The sequence below is a fragment of the Thamnophis sirtalis genome, unplaced genomic scaffold (assembly GCF_051295495.1).
Source record: "Thamnophis sirtalis isolate CommonGarterSnake01/CBP01778 unplaced genomic scaffold, rThaSir2_p1.2 scaffold_8, whole genome shotgun sequence".
Classification (NCBI taxonomy): domain Eukaryota; kingdom Metazoa; phylum Chordata; class Lepidosauria; order Squamata; family Natricidae; genus Thamnophis; species Thamnophis sirtalis.
In genome coordinates this window covers 46,255,044-46,274,262 of record NW_028261388.1, presented here as the reverse complement: position 1 = coordinate 46,274,262, position 19,219 = coordinate 46,255,044, and the positions used below count along the sequence as shown (strand labels likewise).

General features: G+C 33.5%; 1 pseudogene; it reads left to right on the top strand.

The window, feature by feature from the left end:
• Positions 1-16,630: 16,630 nt before the first annotated feature.
• LOC148044386 (uncharacterized) lies at positions 16,631-17,636 on the top strand (annotated as a pseudogene).
• Positions 17,637-19,219: the final 1,583 nt, after the last annotated feature.

The following is a 19,219-nucleotide window of genomic DNA, read 5'->3' as shown; positions in this document are numbered from 1 at the left end:
ATATAATTCTTTTTTCTTTATTATATTTTTTATTTTTATTTTTTCTATCTTTTTACCTTTTTTGCACTATTTTTTATTCTTTTAGTTTGTATTTACATTTAAAATTGTAATGTTTAATAGAATTATTATAAAATATTGTTTTACTCGATTTATTCCAAGTTTTTATTAACACAATTTCATATTTCTATATGGAAGGCGGCACTGGAAACTCACTTTAAGTTGTTGCCAAGCACTATTCTGGATGACTCCACATAGCCACCAGGAATTTTATTTTAATTTGGTTTCCTTAATCAATATTTTTTTTGTCTTTCACATGCAACAATAGTACAGATTTCCAAATTTTAAAAACATTATGTATACTGAACAAACTCCAGCATCTTTTCTCCTTTTCAAATTCAGCTATCATTGCATTACCTTATCAATATTATGGACATTAGGTAATACAGTCTCTCAATAATCCATTCATGAGGTTCTGTGATTACACAAAATTACACAGAATCAATTCCACTATCATAAAAATTCTCATGCAACCAATCACGTTGTAAGGAAACTTGGTAGAAAATGTTCCTCATTTCTACCATAAAGGGTTATTCTTTGTATGAGATGAAGAATGTTTTTCATTTTGGAATCATTATGGATATGAGATTAAGTCAACTTTTGTCAAAAGAAAAATTTGAAGGAGCACTTTTGGTCAAAGGTGACCAAATCCCCGAAAACTGCAACAAGAAAGTAAAGATTAGATTTTCAATCACTTTGTCCCCCTCCTGATGCCCCCATTTCTGAACATAAAGATAATATTAATGCACACATAACTTTCAGGATGTCAATTTTTCTTGAGTGTTCTGTTTACTCTGTTCTTATCCTAAAACGTTTCATCTTTTATAATCATACAGTGAGCAATCTGGTATCTGCTAGCATGGATTTTAGAAACTTATACTACTCTTTCCTATGTTCTCTTTTTTATTAAATTATTTTTTCCAAGGTTCTATTGGATATAAGAAGAAACGTGAAAAGATAATTGTGATACAGTACAATGTTTATCACACCCATGCTTTGGAGGGGGAAGGCTGCTCTCTTTATCAGTGTTATGAATAACTTTTTAAAGGTTGTTATTTTTACTTTTGGGTTATTGAATCTCTAATTAACATGAATTAAAACTTCATATCTGCCTGGAGTTAAAGCATTTAATGGAAAGAACTTCAGGAAAAGGCTATAAGTCATTCATGAGCTGTATGTATTAACCTTTGTTCTCCAGCATTTATGTCTCATGACTCATCTTTCTTAATACAGTATCAGATACTTTCAAGTGAGGTCATGAACTATACCAACTTGCTTTTACCTCTGTGCCCCAAAGTTATAGACCTTTTCTTTAGCACATGGAATGTTTATGTAAACACTTTTATTAAAATCGTTTCTATTTCATTGAGCAAATCAATATCTAAGAGCTTCAAGAGGCCAAAACAACTTATTCTTTTAGAATTATTTATAACTATATAGTTATGGTTCATTCAAAAAGCTAATAGAAATGATAGTAAGATTTCAATGTGGTTTTTTATTGTAAGAGATTGTAAAAGATTTTGAAGACCCCGATTAATTGGATGTATTAAGGCAGAAGCTAGAGAGGTCTGACGAAAGCTTTAAACTGGATTCCTGCATTGAACAATGATTAGATTCAGTAGTCTAGTTCAGTGTTTTTCAACCACTGTGCCGTGGCACACTAGTGTGCCGTGACATAGTATAAGGTGTGCCGTGGGAAAATTACTTTATATATAGTCAATATAGGCACAGAGTTAAAATTTTTTAACATTTTCTAATGGTGGTGTGCCTCGTGATTTTTTTCATGAAAAAAGTGTGCCTTTGCACAAAAAAGGTTGAAAAACACTGGTCTAGTTAACATTGTGAAGATACATGGTTAGATTTTTGGTGGTATATTTTAAAAAAAACATATTGATTTTGAAGCAAGCAAATATGAAATATACCTATGAAAGAGTTTCACTGTGGTAGAGTAGCCATCAAACTATGCTCAATGGAATTTACCATACAAGTTTCATTGCTCTTGCTGAAGACAAAGGACTAGAGTTTCAGGAAACTGTTGCCACAAAGGTACTTTTTCAAGAGGGAACTGGACTTTCTTGAAAAAGCACATTTGGGACAACCATGACCTGGATGATTGAGAATCTCCATAGATATTCAGGAGACAGTTGAATGATTTGGCAGACTATTCCCCACTTCCTAAGAGCTACAATAATGCTAATCTCTTGATGACTAATCTCTTGATGACTAATTGAATAGACTAAAGCAAGTAGCCAAGTGGTCATTTTCTGATATTCTCCTCCCCCCTCTTTTTTCTTAGTTAGTATAATTCTCAATGGCTTTCTTCCTTCTTCCTCCCATCCTCCTCAGAATGCTGCTGAGGGAGATAAATTACCTTCACCAGAGATATGAAGAGGTTGTAGGGGTTTTTTGAATTTAGACTAGGAGATATATATGGACTATGAAAACATTCTTATAGCTAAAACCAGTCACTAAACTGAGTTCAACAATAAATATACAGCCTGTATTTCTGGACAGAATAATAGCATTTTGATTCAGATATCTAATTCTTTTTGTCTTGCTCCTGTTTAATACTTCTTTCTTTTCCCTCCTTTTTCTCATTCATAGTGAAATATGTCATTGACAGTCTAGGAGTGTCAAACTGGCAGCCTGCGAGTCGGATGCATCATGCACAGGGCACGTCCACCCCAGCTCCACAAAGGGGAAAAACATTATGAAACATCACATGGTGACAAGGTGAAGCCATGAGATTGACACCTGTGGCCTAAACAGATTGCAATTACAATTAGTGGTGGTGAAATGAAAGATCTGTGAAAGTATATGGTGAAATAGGTTTCCAAGTTGATCAAACAAGGACAGTTTTATAATTACTGTCATTGTGTCAAGTATATTTTAATTTATAAGAGAACAAAAGTATATAGTATAGAAGAAAATATGGCCACAACTCAACATGTGCATTAAAATATACTACAAGCATATTTTAACTAAAATCTACAAATAGAGTTTGTAGTTGTATACAAACACACACACATCTTAATAAGTAGAATGTATCAGATTTATTTTCAATGACAACGGACAATGACAATTCATATTTTCTGATATATTTTTTATCCTTGCAGATATTATAAATCATTGTAATCAATCATGTGTAGCATTTTATACTATCAAATGTGTGACATGTTGATAAATGCCTTTAAACAAAATATCTTTCAAAAATAGTCAATATGGACATTATTTTTATATGAGGATCTTTAAATCAGAAACCATTATATTATTTGTTAAACATTGGGTGTACATGCAATATATGTGATATGATTTCCACCAGAATTTGGTTACTAACAGAGGTTTACAACCTTATGTAGCATAAATCTAAAAAACTCTTTTTCTTCATGCAGAGACTTTCCCACTGATATATTGGACATTATCCATATTTACATCCACTGAAGCTTAAATATATACATTTGTACTATCAGCAACTGGTCAAACTAAGTTTACAATTTAAACTATGGCATGTACCCAGCAGTATTTTATACTTTTTTTTCTTTTTTTTTGTTGAATAATAGCTATTTCTCAGTACATTAATCTGAAAGAAAATGTTACGTGAGTCAGAATAAGAAGCAGTTCAACATACAATTTCACAAGGTCCAGAAAGAAACTCAGTGGGCAAATATAAAGTTTAAATGGTAAGATAACTTTTTTTACAAAGTATGTGTAAGTATGAAAGCATGAGAAAGTAGAATATTTTCAGGAAAAAAAATTAGACTGATTAGTATGACCACCCCAAGCCTTAATACATAACCTAATATAAAGTATACCTCTATGTAGAGATTATCTAAAAATAAACTATATTTAAATAAATTGTAGCTCTTCTAAAGAGTTCATTATGGTGAATTTTTCTAGCTGTGCTGTATATAAAACAGAGAAGTAGTAGCCTTAGATAACTTGGTTTGAATTTTCTTATAATTAGCCATTTCCATTTCAGAAGCCATACTCAAAAATATTACTTACAGAGAGAGGGAGGGAGGAAGGGAGGGAGAGAGGGAGATTATAAATAGAGGTAGCTTTCTATACCTGTAGGAAAAACATCTTATGTTATGTCAGAAAAAATAAAAGAATTTTTTTCCCACTGTACAACATTGCTCAGGTTTTATTCCACTCTCCTGCATCTCCAGATATGAACAATTAATACCCTGAAAAATATTTAATAATCTACATTCTTGGGAAAATAATTATTTAAGATTAAAAAATGAGATTCTTGCTTTTTTTGACAGCTTAATAATTGCTGTTAAATGATATAGAAAGCTTGTTTGTGCTTGACTGCTATTCTTTGTAAACTTCATGGGTGGGGAAAATATCCATGTCATGTTTATGACTTAATCAGATTATATAAAGCAGCATTGTGTTTTCAAACGAAAACAAACCAGTAAATATTTGCATGATTTACTTTAACTTTGTGCAAATACTTGTAAACTAAGGTTTTTGGAACTCCTTATAGCATGGTAAGCCATAAGATAATAAAAAGTATTAAGTATATTTTCTGGGCTATTCCCACCGCATATCTAATGACTGGAATTTCCAGGTATTAATTGAATTGATGGTATATCCACCACTGAGTTTAGAAGTTAAGATCTTTCTCATTGCTCATGATGTATTCACTACTAATCCTCTTCTTGACCAGTGTGCTTGATGTTGTCAATTGGAACGATGTCCAAGTATTTGTAGTGATCTTCATGATCCAGACGCTTGATATATTATTTCCATAAGACAGTTTGATTTCTTCAGTTTCACTATTTTTACTTTGTTGAGAGTAAGGCTGGCACATCTGTCTATTCCAAACTCCACTGCAAAACCATTAAGGCAGTTAATGCATGGACAATTCAAGTTATTAGATAAAAATGTTGGAATAGTGGACTGGATTCAAGCAGAACTAAGAACCCTGAATAAAAAGATCAGAAAAATAATGACAATGAATCATTCCCTCCATCCATGTAGCAACATTGACAGTCTCTTCTTACCAAGCAGCATAAGTGGGCATGGAATTTTGAAAGTATACCAGATAGGGGAAAAGGAGGGGGGAATTGAAAGAATATTTGAAGCACAATGAAGAAAATACACTGAAGCTAATACACCATGAATGCTTACTAAATATCGGAGAGACAAAACTGGCATACAAGAAATGAAGAAGAGATAAGAATCATGGCAATGCAGAGCATTGTATGGTTAGTACACACATGCACACACACATACCAAATACACATACACACTAGCATGCAAACCAAATAACAAGATCTGGCAATGACTGAGATAAGGAAAGTGCTCCAGTTTTGTCTCTCTGATATTTAGTAACCTTTCATGGTGTATTAGCTTTACTATACCATGAATGCTTATTAAATATTGGAGAGCCAAAACTGGTATACAAGAAATGAAGAACAGATAAGAATCTTGTCAATGCAAAGCACTGCATGGCTAGTACATACACACAAACAAACACACATACACACTAGCAGGCAAACCAAATAACAAGACCTGGCAATGGCTGAGACAGGGAAAGCTGAAGAGACAAAGAATATAATTCTGGCTGTTCAAGATCAAACCTTAAGAATAAATGCATACAAAGCCAGAATTGAGAAGATAGCAAGAGAGAGTGAAAGCCACCAGTACAAGGAAGCTGTGGAAACAGCGGATCACCCAGTTAGCTGCTGCAAGAAGATTGCACAGACTGACTATGAACAACAGCATAGAAAGTAGCAGTAAGGTGCATTGGAATACCTGCAAGAAACACCACTTGCTTGCAAGCAAGAATTGATGGGACCACAAAATAGACAAAATTATAGAAAATGAATAACTTTTGTGCTCTGGAACTTTAGAATTCACAAAACATCCCATACTTAACCATTGTTGATAAAAAAGACAAAGAAGTCTGGATGGTGGAAATGCCAGCAGCAGGTCAAAGCAGAATAGAAGAGGAAGACCTGGAGAAGATAACAAAATACAAAGACTTGCAAATAAAATTAGAATGACTGTAGCAAAAAGAAAGTTACCGGCACCTTGGATGCAATCCCAAAACATCTGAAACACCACTTGAACATCATTAGCACTGACAAAATCATCATCGGTCAATTACAAAAAAAACACAACAACACACAGCTTTACTTGGAACAGCTTTCATCCTGCAGTGATACCTTTAGCACATTGAACAACAAAATCTGCCTATCCCAGGTTCTTGTGAGGGACTTGATAGGTGGGACCAAAATGTCAAATGCGTCTAAATTGGCTGATTGTGCGACCAACCATAATATATTTTTAAAAAGTTGTTTCCAAGCACTTTCTCTCAGGGTAGTAATGTCTCATTGTCATAATTTCTTGATATCTATCAACTAAAGGAACAAGTTAATTATTCTGATTTAAAGCACAATTTTGTCCATGGATATATTTTTTTTGCCTTAAAATACAACATATGGAGATTTCCTGTGCTATTTCTCCTACTCTCCATTCTGTAGTTCAGTTCAAACTGTAACCTCATTCTATAACAAATATGCATTTTAGAATGAGATTTTATTAGCCCATATTTCAAGTCTTTTCCCAGATCAACTGTAATTCAATTAAATACAAATTGACAGTTCCTCTGAATAGATAACATTATATCCACTGCAACTGCCTTCTCAGCACCAATTTTAAACACCTTTTAAAAATAAAAATAAATATAGTTTTCATATATAAAAACAATGAGTTAGTCCACTCATGTTTTAGAGTTTATATTTTCAAACATAATTTATGTAAATAATTTATTTCTTCTAGTCTATGGACTTTGGACATTATGTAATTGTGTGTCAAAATTCAATTATTTGAATTGAATTAGGACGTGCGCTACTTGTATGGATATTTCAGTCAAAAATTCGTAAATGGAATACACAGTTTACTGCAGAGTACCAGACTGGATCCATTATGCAGGAGAATTCTACAGGGTGATTGGACCCCTGATGTTATTTACATCTTCATTAATGCTTTGGATGAGAAAGTTAAATAGCTTAGTAATTAAATGTATATAGGCTACTAATTAGAAATTGTTCTATATATCACTGAAGAAAAACTAGTGGCACAACAGATCCTAAAGGCATAAAATATGGCCATGAATTGAAATTTATCTTAAAGAAAATGCTAACTGAACATGATGAAGGGTATGATTTAGGCCAATGTGATTGTATAATGGTCCAAAATCATTATATTAATGTAAACCAGTTAAAATATATCTTGGTTTACTTGTGCATAGTTATATATTTAGAATTTCTTCCACATTTCAAACAAAAAATACAAAATACAAAGTGCTGCATACACAACATTAATCCATGACACATTATCATATACCATATCATATAAATATAATTTCTTAGCAGTAAGTGAAGGATACAAAAAATACTTTGTGAGAGGAAACAACTTTAGCCAACTGATAATGTTCCTTATAGCTGCCATCATAATGACAACAAATAGTGTAGTTATATCTAATGCAAAAGACAGGTAGGCAGACAGGCAAACAATAATTATTACTAAAAGTTAGGCTTCTTTATATTGGAATGTGTGGGAAAAGATGCGTTATTAGACCATCCATTATGTATGCCATCTGTAAATTAGTATCATGTTGGCCTGCCTTGTTCTCTTTCTTTGAAAAAAATATTTGTTAACTAAGTGCAAAAAAATCAAAGTAAAAAGAATGCACAAAATTATAAGAAAAAATTGAGAAAAGAAGTGAAAGTATACAAATAATATATTAATGGACATAATGCAATCATCTATGATTGACCAATATTAATTATACAAATCAGTGAATAGTTGGAATTATTCTGATTTTAAATAATACTTCTTTTAATTGTAAGATCATTTTCATGATCCAGAAGTTAACTGTCAAGTGATTAAAAATATAGAAATATGAAAATATGAAATATTAAGGCTATGTTAATTATTTCTTATCAAAATGAAATATAATTAAATAACAATAAAGCACCCCCTTCCCAACAGCATAACTGATATTAGGTAATTTCTAAAAAATGGTTGTAGTTGAAAAGGATGTAGTCTAAAAAACTATTCAAATTATGTGATCTAAAATGTTTTTTTAAGTTCTTTTAATTTTTCTAGATAAATAGAACAATGGTGCTATAAAGTATTTTCAAAGGGATAAATCTTAATTTACATTTTTATATTAGATATTCAACAGACAAAAAAACAATAATAAAATTTAAAAAAACCTGAATAAAATGAGTATTTGTCAAAAACATTCTAATATAAGATATTAGAAATGAAGCATGTCAGGTATATTTTCCTTCAATCAATATGAAATGAACAAGTTGAACAAGAATAATCTGACAACTGAATAAGAGATCTCTCACTTTTTGATGACAACCTTCCATAGCTAGATGGAAGAAAATACACATAATTCAGTAAGAAAGAAATTAGCTATCTGAAATATTACAATTCAATATTTTCTACCTAGTCGGAAATACTTTAACCTTTTTGATATGCAGTAAATCAGTGTCATTTAAACTAAAGGATCTTGTGAAAATTATTATTCAATATATAAAATAAATAAAATTATAGATATTTATATAGATGATATAGATAATGTTTACAAGATTCCTTAGATTAAATGACATGCACACACAAACAAACACACACGCTCATATAAAAGCCTAAAAATGTTATCACAGTTGTTGCTCAAAGAAATTCCTGTTAAATTTTCTGTATCCAAACATTTGAACAGTTTCCTTAATCACTTTTCATCTTAGTTTCACCTACTCTACCTTTTTCTTTCACCTAATTAACAATGATATACAGTTATTAACCCTGAAATTTAAACATCTTTATTTCTTCTCAATTAGCTCTATATCACTGGATTCTATACAGAGTAAACACCTATACTTTTATACAATGTTTTGATTATTAGTGATTTAGCTGTCCTTTCACTATGCATGAGGACATAGTGTACCATCAATGAAAAGGCTGTGTTAGAGAATTAAAATAATACAGACAATCTAATCTCTCTCTCTCTCCCTCCCTCCCTCCCCCCCTCTCTCTTCAACCATCCTATTGAGATGATTTAATAGAGCTATTACACTTAGCCACTAGGAACAAATAGCTAAATTGAATTATTGTAGTCCAAAATGGTAGGTATTAATGGCAATATTTAATTATGCACCTTCAATATAGGCAAGTTCCCATGCTACACATACCAAATGAGAATTGTTCTTTATTACCATATTATTTAACTTTCCCTCCCACAGAGAAAAACAATTATATTCATCTTTGCTGATAATGAAACCATTTCACACATAATTTCCTTGTGTTCGTTGAAAATTAGGGGAAAGAGAAAAAAGTGGTTTATAGTAGTATGACTATTCATGAGATGATGATGAGGAGGATAAAAATAAGCTGAAGAACAAGAAGACCAAAGAATACCTATCAAGAAATACCACTTAGAAACAAGGAAGATCAAGAAAGCACTGGAAATAATAAAGCAGCAAATAACAGCTATAGCTAAAAAAATCAGCAGATATGAAGTCAAATAACAACTTATAGGCAGAACCTCCCATTTCAATCCAATCAGAAACATTTCTACCAATCTATCAATGGAGAAATAGCAGTGAATCAATCAGTATCTGACAAGGAAGAAACAGTGCAATTCTGGGTGTAGATATGGGATAACCCAAAGAAATACAACAATACAGCTTGGTTAAAAGCGGTGGATAAAAATAAAAGTTGAAATGGAAGAACTAGTAATAACATCAGAAATGGTAGAGAAAAGAGCAAGGAAAATACACCAGGCAAAGATGAGCTGCATGGTTTTTGGTTGAAACATCTAACAGGTCTATACCTACTCGTTGCCATGCAGTTTAACAATATATTACAAGCAGGTGAAATTGAAAAGTGGCTAACATCTGGGAAAGCCTACCTAATAATGAAAGATCCTGCAAAAGGGGCAGCATCAGGCAACTACAGGCCAATTACCTGCTTACCATCAACTTTCAAATTCCTAACTGATGTGGTAGTTGATGCAGTCCAACAGCATCTAATTGAAAACAATCTCTTTCCACCTGAACAGAAAGGAAACTGCCAGAATAGCAGAGGAACAACTCCTAATTGACAAAATGATTTTGGAAAACTGCAAGAGAAGGAAGACCTGAATGTAACATGGATTGACTACAAAAAGGCATTTGACTCTCTGCCACATGACTGGATAATCAAATGCCTATAAATAACAGGAGTCAGTAGAAATATCAAAACCTTTGTTCAAAGATCGATGGCACAATGGCAGACACAGTTGCAGGTCAATGGTGAGAGACTCTGAGTGGTTAATATGAAGAGAGAAATATTTCAAGGAGAGTTACTATCACCACTTCTATTTGTCATTGCACTGTTTCCTCTGTCAACACTACTGCGTATCAAACATCAAAAACATATGTTAGACCTCCTTTACATGAATACTCTGAAGCTATATGGAAAAAGTCCATCTGAAATAGAATGGTTGCTCAACACTATCTGTATATTTAGAGAAGATATTGCAATGGAGTTTGAATTGGACAAATGTGCTACATTCACTATCAAATAAGGAAAAATAATGAAAACTGAATGAATTGAGATGCCCCATGAAAATAACATTAAGAGTCTTAATGAGCTTGATTAGTACAAATACCTGGGTATCCTTCAAACTGACAACATCAAGCACACTGAAGTCAAGAAAAAGATTAGAAGTGAATACATCAAGAGAGTGAAGAATTCTTAAAGTCCAAACACAATGTAGGAAATACCACCAAAGCAGTCAATACCTGGGCACTACCAGTCATTAGATACATAGCTGAAATAACTGGACTTAAGCAGAACTAAAAGCAATGGATAGGAAGGCCATAAAATAATGACAATGAATCATCCCCTTCATTCTCTCAGTGACATTGACAGACTTCATCTACCAAGGCAAATAGATGGGCGTGGAATGTTGCAAGTATGTCAAATGGTTGAAGAAGAAGAAATGGTTTTGGAAGAATATTTGAAGGACAATGATGAAGATACACTGAAGTTAGTATATCAGAAAGGCCTACTGAAATGACCAAATTAGCCTACAAGAAAGACCAAATAAGGAAACGAAAGGAGGCATGGGAAGACAAAGCACTTCATGGCCAGTACATTTTTAAAAAAACAACAGCAGGGAAAATAGATAACAACAAGACCTGGTAATGGCTAAAAGAAAGAAAGTTGAAAAAAGACTGAGCACAAGGCCAAGCCTTAAGGTCAAATGTATACAAAGCCAGAATTGAGAAGACAGCAACAGGCAGTAAGTGCCACCTATGCAAAGAAGCTCGGGAAACAGTGGCTCACTTGGTAAGCTTCTGCAAGAAGATTACACAGATCAACTGCAAGCAGCAGCATGACAAAGTAGCAGCAATAGTTCACTGGAAGATCTGCAAGAGATATCATTTTCCTGCAAGAAAGAACTGGTTGGACCATTAAATAGAGAAAGTCATAGAAATGAAGAAGTTAAATTGTTCTGGGAGTTTAGAATTCTGGGATGACTTGCCATATATCACTCTAGATTTAACAATTGTCATTAAGAAAGACAAAAAATCTGGATAGTGGATGTGGCAATGCCTGGAGATAGCAGAACAAAGAGAAAGAATTAGAGACGATAACAAAATACAAAGACCTACAAATAGAAATAGAACGACCGTGACAAAGGCAAGCAAAGGTAGTGCCACTAGTAATAGGCACCTTGGGTGCAATTCCAAATCAACTGGAGCACCACTTGAACACCATTGGCATTGACAAATTTGCCAACAGTCAATTGCAAAAGGCGGCTTTACTTGGAACATCTTCCATTCTGCGACGGTATCTGTAACACCATCAGACATCCAAATCTGCCTATCCCAGGTCCTTGGTAAGGACTTGATAGGTACACAAAAATGCCAAACCCAGATTGTTTTCAGAAGTTCATTGCTGTGGTTTCTAGATATTCTCTTTGCAAAAACTTTCATTGCAAAGAATTTCAGCTTACTCCAAGTTACATTGCAGAAAATCAGAATGAAGCAGAAATATGCCCAAATTAAAACACTTTTTAGCATTTATTTTAGCATTAACATTACCCTATTCCTACTAAGCAAAATATAGCTTGGGAGAAGAATGGTATGGGGAAATTTAAACTTTTATATTTAACAGTAAGGGAAATTCATTTTAAATTCATTCTTCTGTGTAGCTCAAATCTCAAAATGAACTTTATCCTGCATCAATCTTTCATAATCTACTATCTTAATACAAATTGCATTATATCCTGTTGGAAACACACTGTATAACACTTAAAGCAATCAGTATTTTTCGTGTATTAGATTATAAAAGTCCATTTTCAAAAATCCCATTCCAGGGAGAAGCCAACATCGCAACAAGATGGATGTGCGGTGTCGATGCTCTGACACCACAGCCAATACTTTTGCTGCTGGGTGGTCCAATCGGACATAAATCGTTCCAAAGAGAGGGTGAACAGGAAGAATACATCTTGCTGATCTCAGGGATATCGCAAAATCCCTGAAAGAAGCAAGAGATGTTCTTCAAGCTGGCGACAAAAAATCCAGCCAAGGCTGACAAAGTTGGGGTGGCTCCAAAACGGAAGGATATGGAAAGAGAAAGTGTTTCCAGCTGGTGAGGAACTTTTACTGTTTTAAAAAGAGACTGCCTATAAAAACTTAAAATTAATCTAAATTGGAGAATAGAAGAATCAAGCGGTGGAATTAAATTTGGAATGGTTTTGGACACTAGTTATCTTACTTTTTAAATGCTATCTTCATGAATGGAATTTATGCAAGTCTTTTGAAATGGATGGATTAAGTTTTCTTCTATTTTTTCTTTCATTGTTCTCTGTAACCTATGGACTAAAGTTTTCCTCTTTCATTGCTGTGGGTATTTTTCTAATTCATTTAAAGATTGGACTCTTTTCTCTAACTTGAAATGCAAAAAATATACAAAAGGAAATTAGATTTTCAAGAGTATTACCATTGCTCGGAGGCTGGGAGGATTTCTTGATTAAAGTTTATGTATTGAAAATGGTACACTTTTTTTCTTCATGGATTGTTTTGACTTGGCACTACAAGGTTTTACTGCTTGGTTACAGAGAGTGATAAGAAGGGAAGCACACAGATGTCCCTTTGAAGTATATTTCTAATCAGAGAAAAGTGAAAACAACGTTCTTTGTGAATCTATGCTTTAATTTTATTAACATTCCAAGCTAGAGCAGCTGTGTTTATTAACCTTCCACGCTAGAGCAGCAGGGTACAATGTCAAGAGAAAATAGAAGTCTCAAGTTTGCAAAAGATACTTTCAGAAATACAGAAATTATCAAATACATATGAAAGAATAGAGAAAAAACTGGAATACTTAGAGCACATAACAATAAAATATGATGCAGAAATTGAGGATTTCTATCAAATGCAAAACGAAGTGGTTGAAACTCAAAAAATTGAAGTGGAAAATGAATATAAAGAGATTAAATCTGCTGATATTTATGGTGATTGGTTTGTCTGTGAAAATGGAAAGAATGGAATCCTGAAAGAGGAATTAAATGGAGAGGAAATCTATTCTAGAGGGCAAGATACAGAAGAAGAAAAAATTAAGAATCTATGGATTTAAAGAGAGAAATTCTATTAGCAAAAGCATTGATAACACTGCAGACGATCAAAGATAAGCTGAATAAGGAAACAGAAAGAGGGCATCAAGATTATATGAGAGATCTTATAAGCAAGGAGTTACTAAGAGAAGTCTATACAAAGCTGACCAAGAAGATGATTAGAGGACTGGCACCATAAATGGCAGAAGATTTGAGACTGTTTTGCTATTGGAAAGATACAGGTTTGTAGATGGAAGAATATAATTTAAAACTAGTTAAACTTAGTGAAATTTATTGATAATAGATATAGTTTAAATAAATAACTGATAATGTTAGTAATGTATACAATCTGTAGTGATGATGAGTATAATTGGATATGAATATTAAATGGCACCCATGTAAGGAAGATTAGCAATCCCTCTAGATTATACTGTACATAAAGGTTAATAATAATAATAATAATAATAATAATAATAATAACAACAACAACAACAACAAAAACAACAACAACTCCGCCGTTGCCGGTCCCAAGCCCATATGAGAAAGGAGGAGGGTTGGGATCAGGTTGGCAACTTGACCCCATTAAAAAAAAATGCCAACCCATACAACATGGTGAAAGAAACAAATAAAAATTCTATACCGCATCAGTCGTCATGCAGGTTAACAAGGGCTGCGGTGGATGTTGAGGTCCCTGCAAGTGGACCAGCCAACAAAATGACAAAAATATAGTGTAGATGAAAATCGTGCCATAATGGCCTATTATTACAACTCAGAGCCAGAAAAAAGATGCTATTTAAAGCAAATGTATGAATTATGGAAACAACAATATCCAGATTCAAATGTTAGGGAACAACATCTAGCAGATCAAATGTGATTTATTATACAGAATTAAGTGTTTAGTGAAGTTGAACTTGAGGAAATTAGGGCAATTTGCAAAAATAAAAAACAACATCACAAACGGAAACAACCAATACTTAAGACACAACTAAAGACATTGTAGTAGAACTCCCAGAAGAAGATGTCGGGAGGAAATAACACCACCACCACCAGAACCAGATATCATTGAACCAACTGATGAACTAACTCAAAAACAAAAAGAATCGAAGGACAAGATCATGGAGCATTTTCTGTCTAATGAGGAAAGGTAACATTTACCATCATTAAAAACTGTGCCTAAGAAAATTTTGGTTCCTATTATGAAAATGGTTAATGCAATGCTTTCAACAATCAAACCGGGATCCATCTTGGAAACGAATCAGTTAATGTACAGTGCAGCTGTAATAGTCACTAAAGAACTGGGCATTAAAATCAAAGCACCTAGTCACACAATGGAAAAAGCATCAAAGCCAAAGTGGAAAATCCGATTAGAACAAAAAGTCAAAAAATTAAGGGCAGATGCTAACAATTTAAAGAACATGCATTAGCAACGGATTAAAAACAGCAAAATCATAGATCAGCTAATCAGAAGATATAGATTGGATACAAGAAACATCAATGAAGCTGTAGAGATTGTAAAACAGCAGATAACAGCAACAACTAGAAAAATTGAAAGATTTGAGGCACGAATCATCCAATATAAACAAAATCAGCAATTTCGATCAGACCAACAGCATTTTTATCAGTCTTAATATGAATGGTGACAGCAAAAGTGAAAAACCAGAAAAGCAGGCCACGGTTGAATTCTGGAAAGAACTGTGGGAAAATGCAAAGGACTACAATAAGGAAGCAAAGTGGATACATGACTTTGAGAAAAGCATTGGCAACAAGCAAATGCAAGTATTAGAAATAACAACTGAGATGGTCAAAAATCGAGTAAAAAATGTAAAGAATTGGACATCACCTGGAAATGACCAATTACATGGTTTCTGGCTCAAATATCTGACCGGTTTACATGCAATATTGGCCAGGCAACTGAATGAAATTTTACAAAATGGTCAAATTGATGAATGGTTGACAACTGGAAAAACATACTTGATTCAGAAGGATGCAACTAAAGGAACAATACTTGAAAACTACAGACCAATAACATGCTTGCCAACAACCTTCAAATTACTCACAGGCATTATTGCAGATAACATCATGGATTATTTGGAAACAAATAACATCTTACCAGTAGAGCAAAAAGGAGGAGCAGCTCCTAGTTGCTAAAATGATATTAGAAAATTGTAAGAACAGAAAAACGAACTTGAATATGGTCTGGATTGATTACAAAAAGGCATTCGACTCATTGCCACAAAGTTGGATCATAAAATGCTTAGAAACAACTGGCATTAGCAAAAATATTACATCCTTTACGGAAAAGACGATGAAACAGTGGAGAACTGAGTTGGCAGTAGAGAATGTGAACTATGGAATGGTTAATATCAAGTGAGGAATTTTCCAGGGTGATTCACTTTTACCTCTTCTCTTCATTATCGTGATGATCCCACTATCAGTAATCTTTAAAAAAGGAAATTAGGCTACCAAACAGCCAAAGAAGCTGAAAATTTTTTGCATTTATTATATATGGATGATTTGAAACTCTATGGAAAGTCAGAAATAGAAATCCAATCATTGACAAACACAGTCCAAGTATTCAGCACCGATATTTCAATGCAGTTTGGCATGGAAAAATGCGCCACTGTATTCATAAAAAGGGGCAAAATAATTATATGTGAGGGAATTGAAATGCCCAATGGCCAACTAATTAAATGCAAGAAAAATGAAGCCTACAAATATTTAGGCATTCTGCAGTTGGATAACATCAAGCATGGAGAAGTAAAAACTATTGTCAGGGGAGAGTACACCAACAGAGATGGGAAAAATTTGAAATCTAAATTGAATGGTGGAAATACAATCAAGGCCATAAATACCTGGGCAATACCAGTTATAAGATACACAACTAGTATAGTTAACTGGACACAAGCTGATTTGGACATTTTGGACCGAAAAACCAGGAAACTAATGACAATGCACTACAGTTTACATCCACATAGTGATACTGATAGACTGTACCTGCCCCGAAAATCAGGTGGCAGAGGATTATTACAAGTGAAGCAAATAGTTGAAGAAGAAAAACATGCACTGGCTGATTATTTAAAAGAAAGTCAAGAACATCTATTAATCGAAATAAAGAACAATAATCTATTGAAGGTCCACAGACGAAACAAGAATACAGAAAAGATGTGATAAAATCAAGAATGGAGAGTTGGCAGAACAAAACATTGCATGGCTAATTTCTAGAAAAAATAAAAGATAAAGTGGACAGTGAACATACTTGGTTATGGTTAACAGCAAGTACATTAAAGAAAGAAACAGAGTCACTAATCCTGGCTGCGCAAGGACAAGCTATCCACACAAATGCCATTAAGGCCAAAATCGAAAAATCCTCTGATGATGCCAAATGCAGACTTTGCAAAGAAGCTGATAAAACTGTTGATCACATACTCAGCTGCTGTAAAAAAATCGTGCAGACTGATTATAAATTGCGGCACAATTCAGTAGCACAAATGATCCATTGGAATTTGTGCAAAAATTATAATATTAAAACAGCAACAAACTGGTGGGAACATAAGCCTGAAAAAGTCACTGAAAATCAGATGGTCAAGATCTTGTGGGATTTTCGCATACAAACAGACAAAATACTGGCGCATAATACACCAGACATCACACTGGTTGAGAAAAATAAGGTCACAATCATAGACATCGCAATACCAGGTGATAGCAGGGTTGACAAGAAGGAACATGAAAAAATTGCGAAATACCAGGACTTAAAAATCAAAATTCAACAATTATGGCACAAACCAGCAGTGGTAATTCCAGTAGTAATTGGCACACTGTGTGCTATTCCAAAAGCACTAGAATTAAATTTAAAACAGTTAAAAACTGACAAAATCAGCATCAGTCAAATGCAAAAAGCTGCACTGTTGGATCTGCACACATATTACAAAAATATGTTACGACGTCCTAGGCCACTGCATGGGGCCCGACTAGTAAATAATGCCAAATCCGGCGAAACAACTGGCCACTGTGATACAATTGTATAATAAGAAGAAGAAGAACTAAGTTAGATACAATTAAAGTTTTGATAATTAGGGGGAAAATGTTATTATACAGGATATAGTCAAAGGAGGGATAAGAATAGCAATATACATATAAATATGGGTATAATATAAGGAAACTGGGTGTAAACTTTAAACAATGATTTGGAAAGGAGGATTAGAAAATTTTGTTATTAAATATTATGGATGTTTAGCTAGAATAGGACATAAGGTCCTTTAGTGTTAGTGGAGGATTTTAGAAATAGTAATTGAAAGGCCAATATGTGGTTATGTATTAAATTTTGGTATATTTTATGATGAAGGACGCTTAAAAAAATATAGTCAAATGAAAATGGAGATATGATGATGGTGACATGTATGCATATTTGAGTTAAAATATTTAAGTTCATACTAATAAAGTTCATATGAATTATGTTTGTTGACTGTGGAAGAGATGCATGAAAGTCTTTTTGTAACCAACTGATACACTTTCTATAGCATCTAAAGAAGGATGTTGTATTTGTTTTAAATTAAAAATTATTTTTTAAAAAATATCCCATTCCAATTCAACAATAATTTAGAGTAAATCACTTTAGAGTGTTGTGACTTGATTCTGCTGTGTCTAAAATGCTAGTCTACTCTTCATAAAGATCTGAGATTTCTATATCCTCTCTTAAATTTTAACAAAATATTAAAACAGCTTAAAAGGATAACTGCTTCATTGGGGCCATTCACCAAATTTGGGGTTAGTCCATGAAGGATACCTTTTTTCATATTTTCCTTCCTCCTTATGCTGCTTTGGACTATAACAAATATTTTGTTTTTATATAATGCCGATGTAGATGTCCTGCCTTTCAGTGAATATCAGGTAAGGTGGGGGTAAAAATCAATGTGGTAGGTGATGTGACAGAAAGGACACACCTTCTGCTTCTTGTAAAAATACCAATGCATAAATACTAGTACATAAGATCTATAATGTCCTATTCCATAAGGCTTCTTATATGAACTTATATATTGCACCCAGAAGCTCAGTGGTTGCATAATAGTATGTTACATATACATAATTAAATGCTCCCATAGCTATCCATGCTGTTGCACTCAAGAGCAGCTATAGCTAATAATTGGTTTCCAAGAGCAGTCCATCATACTGCATGTTGCAGTACTACAGACCAGATGTTAACAACTTGTAGGTAACTATGAGTAGGGTAAACTAATCCAAAAATTAGTATACAAGTAGTATACAAGATAAATTTGTGCAATTCTAGTCATATCTATTGCCAGTTTGTTGAACATGAATCAAAAGGACCCCCAAAGTGGGCCAATATAGTTAACCTCTGAGCAAATGTATATTGTACAATTTGTAGAACTGGAGAAGAGATTTAATAAATAAGCACCAAGCCAGCTACGTCCATCGCAATTGATCTCTACATTTCCTTTTGGAGTGTACCAAAGAATATTGTAAATTAATATTATAGATATTTATGTAATTTTCTCCTGGGATTTAGAAATGATT